At 48.6% G+C, this 9,184-nt stretch overlaps 1 protein-coding gene across 6 annotated transcripts in view; it reads left to right on the plus strand.

Moving 5' to 3' along the window:
* Positions 1-9,184, plus strand: part of Sh (Potassium voltage-gated channel protein Shaker) — a 661,237-nt gene that overhangs the window by 520,399 nt on the left and 131,654 nt on the right. The gene's annotated exons all lie outside the window — the stretch shown is intronic.

A 9,184-nucleotide genomic window follows, 5' to 3' on the forward strand; every position in this document is an offset into this window, starting at 1 on the left:
GCAGTTATACTGGACCTGAACCTCAGGTCCAAGCAGTTATACTGGACCTGAACCTCAGGTCCAAGCAGTTATACTGGACCTGAACCTCAGGTCCAAGCAGTTATACTGGACCTGAACCTCAGGTCCAAGCAGTTATACTGGACCTGAACCTCAGGTCCAAGCAGTTATACTGGACCTGAACCTCAGGTCCAAGCAGTTATACTGGACCTGAATCTCAGGTCCAAGCAGTTATACTGGACCTGAACCTCAGGTCCAAGCAGTTATACTGGACCTGAACCTCAGGTCCAAGCAGTTATACTGGACCTGAACCTCAGGTCCAAGGAGTTATACTGGACCTGAACCTCAGGTCCAAGCAGTTATACTGGACCTGAACCTCAGGTCCAAGCAGTTATACTGGACCTGAACCTCAGGTCCAAGCAGTTATACTGGACCTGAACCTCAGGTCCAAGCAGTTATACTGGACCTGAACCTCAGGTCCAAGCAGTTATACTGGACCTGAACCTCAGGTCCAAGCAGTTATACTGGACCTGAACCTCAGGTCCAAGCAGTTATACTGGACCTGAACCTCAGGTCCAAGCAGTTATACTGGACCTGAACCTCAGGTCCAAGCAGTTATACTGGACCTGAACCTCAGGTCCAAGCAGTTATACTGGACCTGAACCTCAGGTCCAAGCAGTTATACTGGACCTGAACCTCAGGTCCAAGGAGTTATACTGGACCTGAACCTCAGGTCCAAGCAGTTATACTGGACCTGAACCTCAGGTCCAAGCAGTTATACTGGACCTGAACCTCAGGTCCAAGGAGTTATACTGGACCTGAACCTCAGGTCCAAGCAGTTATACTGGACCTGGACCTCAGGTCCAAGCAGTTATACTGGACCTGAACCTCAGGTCCAAGCAGTTATACTGGACCTGAACCTCAGGTCCAAGCAGTTATACTGGACCTGAGCCTCAGGTCCAAGCAGTTATACTGGACCTGAACCTCAGGTCCAAGCAGTTATACTGGACCTGAACCTCAGGTCCAAGCAGTTATACTGGACCTGAACCTCAGGTCCAAGCAGTTATACTGGACCTGAACCTCAGGTCCAAGCAGTTATACTGGACCTGGACCGGAGGAACTTACTGTGTCGGTCACTGGAAATATTAATTTTGCTTTAATGTTTTTACTGAGTTGTCCAGTGTAGCATTTATCCTTTAACTGTGGGAGGACGTGGGTGTTGTGACTGTGGGAGGACGTGGGTGTTGTGACTGTGGGAGGACGTGGGTGTTGTGACTGTGGGAGGACGTGGGTGTTGTGACTGTGGGAGGACGTGGGTGTTGTGACTGTGGGAGGACGTGGGTGTTGTGACTGTGGGAGGACGTGGGTGTTGTGACTGTGGGAGGACGTGGGTGTTGTGACTGTGGGAGGACGTGGGTGTTGTGACTGTGGGAGGACGTGGGTGTTGTGACTGTGGGAGGACGTGGGTGTTGTGACTGCGGGAGGACGTGGGTGTTGTGACTGCGGGAGGACGTGGGTGTTGTGACTGTGGGAGGACGTGGGTGTTGTGACTGTGGGAGGACGTGTGTATGTGTGGGGGAAAGGAATGGTGCTCACCAGCCACATAGAAGGTCGGGGATTGAACGCCGACCTGCATGAAGCGATGGTCTCGCTTCATGCAGGTCAGCGTTCAGTTCCCGACCGTCCACAAGTGGTTGGGCACCATTCCTTCCCTCCCGCCGTCCCATCCCACATCCTTGTATCCTGACCCCCTTCCCAGTGCTATATAAACATAATGACTTGGCGCTTTGATAGTTGATATGAACTCCTGGTAGTTCCCTTCTCCTTTTCTTTTGCTGTTTCACACATTTTCTTTTTTAGACTATTTCCTTTTTTGTCCATTATTCATGCAATAATGACCACCATTGTGTCTGGTTGCAAATGTCCAGTGCCATTGTGTCCACGGCGCATGACCTGTCCAGGACTGTATCTCTTACATTTAGATTGATGAATGTATCGCTCGCTATCGCTATCGATATCGGTGAGGTATCGCTCTCACTGCTTGAGCGATACCTCCACCGTCTTCTGATTTCTGTCACGTCTCCAAGCTGAGTGTGTGTGTGACTCCACCGGTTGTGGGGTGACTACAGACCTGGGGCCAGATTCACGAACCAGTTACGCAAGCACTAACGAACCTGTCCATCTTTTCTCGATCTTTGGCGGCTTTGTTTACAATTATTAAACAGGTAATGTGCCCCGAAGCACTAGGAGGCTGTTTATAACAATAACAACAGTTGATTGGCAAGTTGTCATGCTTGTAAACTGTTCAATAAATGTAACCAAAGTCGTCAAAGATTGAGGAAAGATGTACACGTTCGTAAGTACTTGCGTAACTGTTTCGTGAATCTGGCCCCTGCTTGGTACCGTCTCGGGGCTCCGGAACAGCCGGGCAGGAACTAGCAACGAAGGCAGACAGTTTTTTTCCATTAAACAACACGGAATTAGACTCTCACAAGAGCCGCAGTTGAGGTACCACCACGGGGGAAACTGACTGACGGTGTGTGATAGAAAACGCGATCCGGGGGAGTCATTTCAGCCCCTTGTCAAGATGCTCTGAAACTTTACAGGGAAAATTGTGTTAAACAATTTGTTCTCGGCTCATTAATTACTCATTAATGGTGGCCGTGATTACGGGCCCTGGTCAGTGACTACCTGTAAGAGGCAGGGGTGTGAGTACCGGAAGGGGGGGGAGGGGTGAGGGGTAGTCACTGGTGAGGGGTTGAGAGATTTTTGGGCAAAGTATTCGTATTTTATAATTACAGGTATGTAGACACATGTACAGAAACACATATATATGTAGACACACACATGTATGTTTACACAGATATGTCGACACACATGTAAAAACATGTGTTGAAAAAGATGTAAACACATGTATGTAAACCTAATATGTAGACACAGGTGGACCATCACACACACACACACACACACACACACACACACACACACACACACACACACACACACACACACACACACACACACACCACACACACACACACAAACAGTTCTTTGCGTGTGGAACTACCCGTTACCTACCTATTGGTTCTGGGAGTCAATGTCCCGCGGCCCGGTCTCTGACCAGGCCTCCTGGTTGGTGGTCTGGTCAACCAGGCTGTTAGACCACACTGCTCGCAACAATGTGACGCAGCAACAACAGCCTGAGTGATCAGGTGCCCTCTAGAGGTGGTTCTGAAGTTCTCTATATAGAACCCCTGTGAGAGATCGGCCGGTTATGGACCCCTACAACCACAATAGTCATGTCGAACTTTGGCAACTTCTTGGCTTGAACTTACAGCCTCTTGGCTTGGACTTACAGCCTCTTAGCTTGGACTTACAGCCTCTTGGCTTGGACTTACAGCCTCTTGGCTTGGACTTACAGCCTCTTGGCTTGGACTTACAGCCTCTTGGCTTGGACTTACAGCCTCTTGGCTTGAACTTACAGCCTCTTGGCTTGGACTTACAGCCTCTTGGCTTGGACTTACAACCTCTTGGTCTGGACTTGCAGCCTCTTGGTCTGGACTTACAACCTCTTGGTCTGGACTTACAGTGGAAACCTCATACAAATCTTCTGTATACTCAAGTCCCAGATTGTATATTGTATATATTTAGGAACAAGTGTATAATTTAGTGATAAACAACTGTTTAAGAAAGAGATAAAACTGTCTTCTGCCCAGCCAAACCTCCTAAAATAAAAGTACTTGTAGTAACTGATGGGAAGTCCCAATATGTAGTGATGGACCACCAGAAAGTACCAATATGTAGTGATGGACCACCAGAAAGTACCAATATGTAGTGATGGACCACCAGAAAGTACCAGCATCAGGAGAATGGACGGCTTCTGACTGTAGGGGAGAAGATAGGGGAGAAAGAACACTGGTGGCAGGGATATTTTCACCTCCAGACCTTCCAAATATTCCAATGTTTATTTTGGTCTAACATCACCCACGTGTCTGGAAGATGTTTTGTATTCTGTAATGCCTCTGTTTTTTCCACTCCACATTTCAGTCGGTGATACAAAACCTGTTTTGGAGATAATGTTTTAGAGTTGAGACCTTTAGTTGATTATATATATATATATATATATATATATATATATATATATATAAACTGTTGTGACCTTTAACAAGGAGTCTTTGGGGACTGACCTTTAACCTCTTGAAACTGGCGACCTTCAGCGGAGTGACCTCTGACCTCAATCCGCCTGACTCTATCAAAAGAGATTTGAGTCGGTGACCGACCTCTACACTGTCTAGGTCGTGTAGAGGCCGGCTATAGAGGGGAGGGCTAGGTCATGTAGAGCCCGGCTATAGAGGGGAGGGCTAGGTTATGTAGAGGCCGGCTATAGAGGGGAGGGCTAGGTCATGTAGAGCCCGGCTATAGAGGGGAGGGCTAGGTCGTGTAGAGGCCGGCTATAGAGGGGAGGGCTAGGTCATGTAGAGCCCGGCTATAGAGGGGAGGGCTAGGTCATGTAGAGCCCGGCTCTAAGAATAATAACAATATTTTTTGTAATAGTAAACATATTAACATTACCTCCTGCTCCTTCTACACGTCTCTCTCTCTCTCTCTCTCTCTCTCTCTCTCTCTCTCTCTCTCTCTCTCTCTCTCTCTCTCTCCACCAGATGAGGACTTCCTCTTCAGTTCACCTTCCTCTTTAAGTTCATGTGCAGCGGCGCACACAAGGCCAGGCACCCCTCTGTCCCAGTCACCCACCCTACCAGTAACCTAGCCAGCCAGTCACCCACCCTACCAGTGAGTGACTGGCAAAGTGGGTGACTGAGGGCCCAGTCACTCACCCAGGGCTGCTAGAAGAGCTAAACACAGCCACCAGATCTGCTAGGAGTCCTGTGTATTAGGAGTAGTGTTCCCAACACCCACATTTAACCAGTACTCTTAACACGGCCGACAGGAGTAGGTGGGAGCGTCTCCCACCAGCGGGCCAGCATGGGAGGAGCAAAACTGGGCGGCGCTCTGATTGATTCGTCTTGGTGGGTTGTGTGTGTGGGTGCAGCAGAGGCATGGGAGCGGTCAGGAGGGCCTGGGAGTAGCAGACTGGTGGTATGACACATGCTGGCACTCGTTATCCTGCTTGATATCTCTCCAGTTATGTCCTCTCCTAAGTCTTTCTTTCATAAGTTAGAAGTTGCCTTGACAGCGCCTGACAGCTGAGTGAGCAGCGCTTCGGATTCGTAGTGCTGTGGTTCCGGGTTCGATCCCCGGTGGAGGCGGAGACAAATGGGCAAAAAAGTTTCACCCTGATGCCCCTGTTATCTAGCAGTAAATAGGTACTTGGGAGTTAGACAGCTGCTACGGGTTGCTTCCTGGGGGGTGTGTAACAAAAAGGAGGCCTGGTCGAGGACCGGGCCGCGGGGACGCTAAGCCCCGAAATCATCTCAAGATAACCTCAAGATAACCCTGTAGTGTATCTGAGATCTTCTTGCTCCATCTCCTATTCTCACAACTTTGCATTTGTTAGGGTTAAAGTCTAGTAGCCATTTTTCAGACTACCTCTGGAGATTGTCTAGGTCATTTTGTATAGCAATGAGCCTGAGTTTTGATTAGCGTAGCATTGTTAGCAAACATGGATAAGAATGAGCTGTTAGATCCTTTACATATATAAGAATGAGCTGTTAGATCCTTTACATATATAAGAATGAGCTGTTAGATCCTTTACATATATAAGAATGAGCTGTTAGATCCTTTACATATATAAGAATGAGCTGTTAGATCATTTACATATATAAGAATGAGCTGTTAGATCATTTACATATATAAGAATGAGCTGTTAGATCCTTTACATATATAAGAATGAGCTGTTAGATCCTTTACATATATAAGAATGAGCTGTTAGATCCTTTACATATATAAGAATGAGCTGTTAGATCCTTTACATATATAAGAATGAGCTGTTAGATCCTTTACATATATAAGAATAAGCTGTTAGATCCTTTACATATATAAGAATGAGCTGTTAGATCATTTACATATATAAGAATGAGCTCTTAGATCATTTACATATATAAGAATGAGCTGTTAGATCCTTTACATATATAAGAATGAGCTGTTAGATTGTTTACATGTATGAGAAACAGGATGGGCTTTAGTGTTGAGCCTTGCGGGACTCCACTCGTCACCTCTGTCCATTCTGATAACTCTCCTCTTACTGTGTCTCTTGAAGAGGTAGAGTTAGAGGTAGACTCTTAAGAGTCTACCTCTAGGTAGACTCTTAAGGTCTAGGTAGACCTAGTCTACCTAATCTAGGTAGACTGGGTCTACCTCCAAGGTATGCAGTGGCCGAAACATCAGTGGGTTGCCCGGTTGCAAAGTCATCTAACGGGAATGGCCCAGGAGATGTGTGTGTGTGTGTGTGTGTGTGTACGTGTACACGCGAGTGTGCGCGCGCTCTAATAGAGCGTGTGTGAGTGAGAAATTGCGTGAGCGTGCATTTTTGTCTTAATTGGTGAGACGACCTTACCACTCATTACCTGCAGGCACCAACCCCTTCCCCCCCCTCCTTCTCTCTCCCCTCCCCCCCCCCCCTTCTCTCTCTCCCCCCTCCCTCCTCCCCCTTCTCTCTCCCAGCTCCGTCTTGACCTCCAAGAAAACACAGCTCTTCTCTCTTGACAATTACGTGCGCTTCGCTACCTTCTTTCATTTCACTGTTTCGTTATTCGTCATTTATTCAACTTTGTCGTTGCCTTCTGTTTCAAACTCATCCCCTACACCCTCCCACACCCGCACTCAGATCCACACCTGCACACACAGGCTGGGGTAGGCTAGGACAGGTCACTGGGGTCACAGGGTCGGATAAATCACTTGTGAACACACCGACAAACTCTCACACGGCGAAGCGCCCACTTGAGACGCCATTGTAGGACGCTGGCTGGCTTTTAGCGCGCTCAGTTTAATCTTCCTGTAGATTGTGCCATCAGCTGCGCGGCCTGCAGCCTTGGGGGCCTGCAGACAGGCTTGGGGGGCCCTGCAGACAGGCTTGGGGGCCTGCAGACAGGCTTGGGGGCCTGCAGACAGGCTTGGGGGAGCCTGCAGGCAGGTTTGGTCCCCTGCAGACAGGTTTGGGCCCCTGCAGTCCCTTAGGGGATATGTTTAGGTTCTGTTGACAATTATTTGTTTTTGTAGTACGTGGGTAAAGCATTTACAGCGTTGTGGTTCGAACAGAGGTCGTCAGCGAAGTACTGTTCGGAAAATGTTCGAACGTCATCAGTGGAGAGTCGTGTGGGTAAACCGTTTTTCATTCGTGAACAGTGGGTTAATGAGCATTTGGTCTTTGTTGATGAGGATCTTCATGGGCAGTGACTGATGCGCCACCTGGGGGGCTGTATGGAACTACCTGGAGGCTGTAACTATCTGGAGGTTGGAACTACCTGGAGGCTGCAACTACCTGGAGGCTGCAACTACCTGGAGGCTGCAACTACCTGGAGGCTGCAACTACCTGGAGCTGGAACTACCTGGAGGCTGCAACTACCTGGAGGCTGTAACTATCTGGAGGTTGGAACTACCTGGAGGCTGCAACTACCTGGAGGCTGGAACTACCTGGAGGCTGCAACTACCTGGAGCTGGAACTACCTGGAGGCTGCAACTACCTGGAGGTTGGAACTACCTGGAGGCTGCAACTACCTGGAGGTTGGAACTACCTGGAGGCTGCAACTACCTGGAGGCTGCAACTACCTGGAGGCTGCAACTACCTGGAGGCTGCAACTACCTGGAGGTTGGAACTACCTGGAGGCTGCAACTACCTGGAGGCTGCAACTACCTGGAGGCTGGAACTACCTGGAGGCTGCAACTACCTGGAGCTGGAACTACCTGGAGGCTGCAACTACCTGGAGGTTGGAACTACCTGGAGGCTGCAACTACCTGGAGGTTGGAACTACCTGGAGGCTGCAACTACCTGGAGGCTGCAACTACCTGGAGGCTGCAACTACCTGGAGCTGGAACTACCTGGAGGCTGCAACTACCTGGAGGCTGTAACTACCTGGAGGCTGCAACTACCTGGAGGCTGCAACTACCTGGAGGCTGCAACTACCTGGAGGCTGCAACTACCTGGAGGTTGGAACTACCTGGAGGCTGCAACTACCTGGAGGCTGCAACTACCTGGAGGCTGCAACTACCTGGAGGCTGCAACTACCTGGAGGTTGGAACTACCTGGAGGCTGCAACTACCTGGAGGCTGCAACTACCTGGAGGCTGCAACTACCTGGAGGTTGGAACTACCTGGAGGTTGGAACTACCTGGAGGCTGCAACTACCTGGAGGCTGCAACTACCTGGAGGCTGCAACTACCTGGAGGCTGCAACTACCTGGAGTCTGCAAACTACCTGAAGGCTGCAACAACCTGGAGCCCAACTACCTGGAGCTGGAACTACCTGAAGGCTGGAACTACCTGGAGGCTGCAAACAACCTGGAGGCTGCAACTACCTGGAGGCTGGAACACAAGAAGACATAACGTCTGACCAAGCGACCAATACGGAGCCATTCGCGCCCCGCGGTCTCCTGGCCTCGCATAATTGGGTGATTAGCCAGGTTCAGTGACCTCCCCTCACCTCGCCCGGAGGTGTCTGTTACAGCAGGATTACCACCACCCAAACCACTTCGTTCTTTTAACAAAGTAGTTTCAACAGGGCTGTTCAATCCCGTAGAGTGTTTTTGTTAAGTAAAGCTGTTAGTTTAATCTGAATATTAGCGTCGACGTTTTCTTCCTCTTGATTTATGACATCTTTTGATGTTTTATGTGGTGAAATTTTTTAACGTAATGTGATGTGATGTTTTAAGGTTGGGTTGTTTAGTGGTAGACACTCTGGGAGATGTAATTAACACGTGTGTGTGTGTGTGTGTGTGTGTGTGTGTGTGTGTGTGTGTGTGTGTGTGTGTGTGTTTAATCTGTCACGTGTTCAATGATCACGTCTTAACGTGAAGTTAATAGACTTCAGTCTATTAACTATGCAACCGGGGTTATACGAGGTTAATTACCTTATACTTAATTACCTATATACTTAATTACCTTATTACCCTACAACATTGCTGTGCTTTATAATTAAATGGGATTAGATCAATTTGTTATATTTTGTCCGCAAGGCCAGTTAGTGTAGCACTAGGAAGGGATATAAGGACAGGATATAGGTGGTGAGATATAAG

This window comes from Procambarus clarkii, chromosome 89, assembly GCF_040958095.1.
Source record: "Procambarus clarkii isolate CNS0578487 chromosome 89, FALCON_Pclarkii_2.0, whole genome shotgun sequence".
NCBI lineage: Eukaryota > Metazoa > Arthropoda > Malacostraca > Decapoda > Cambaridae > Procambarus > Procambarus clarkii.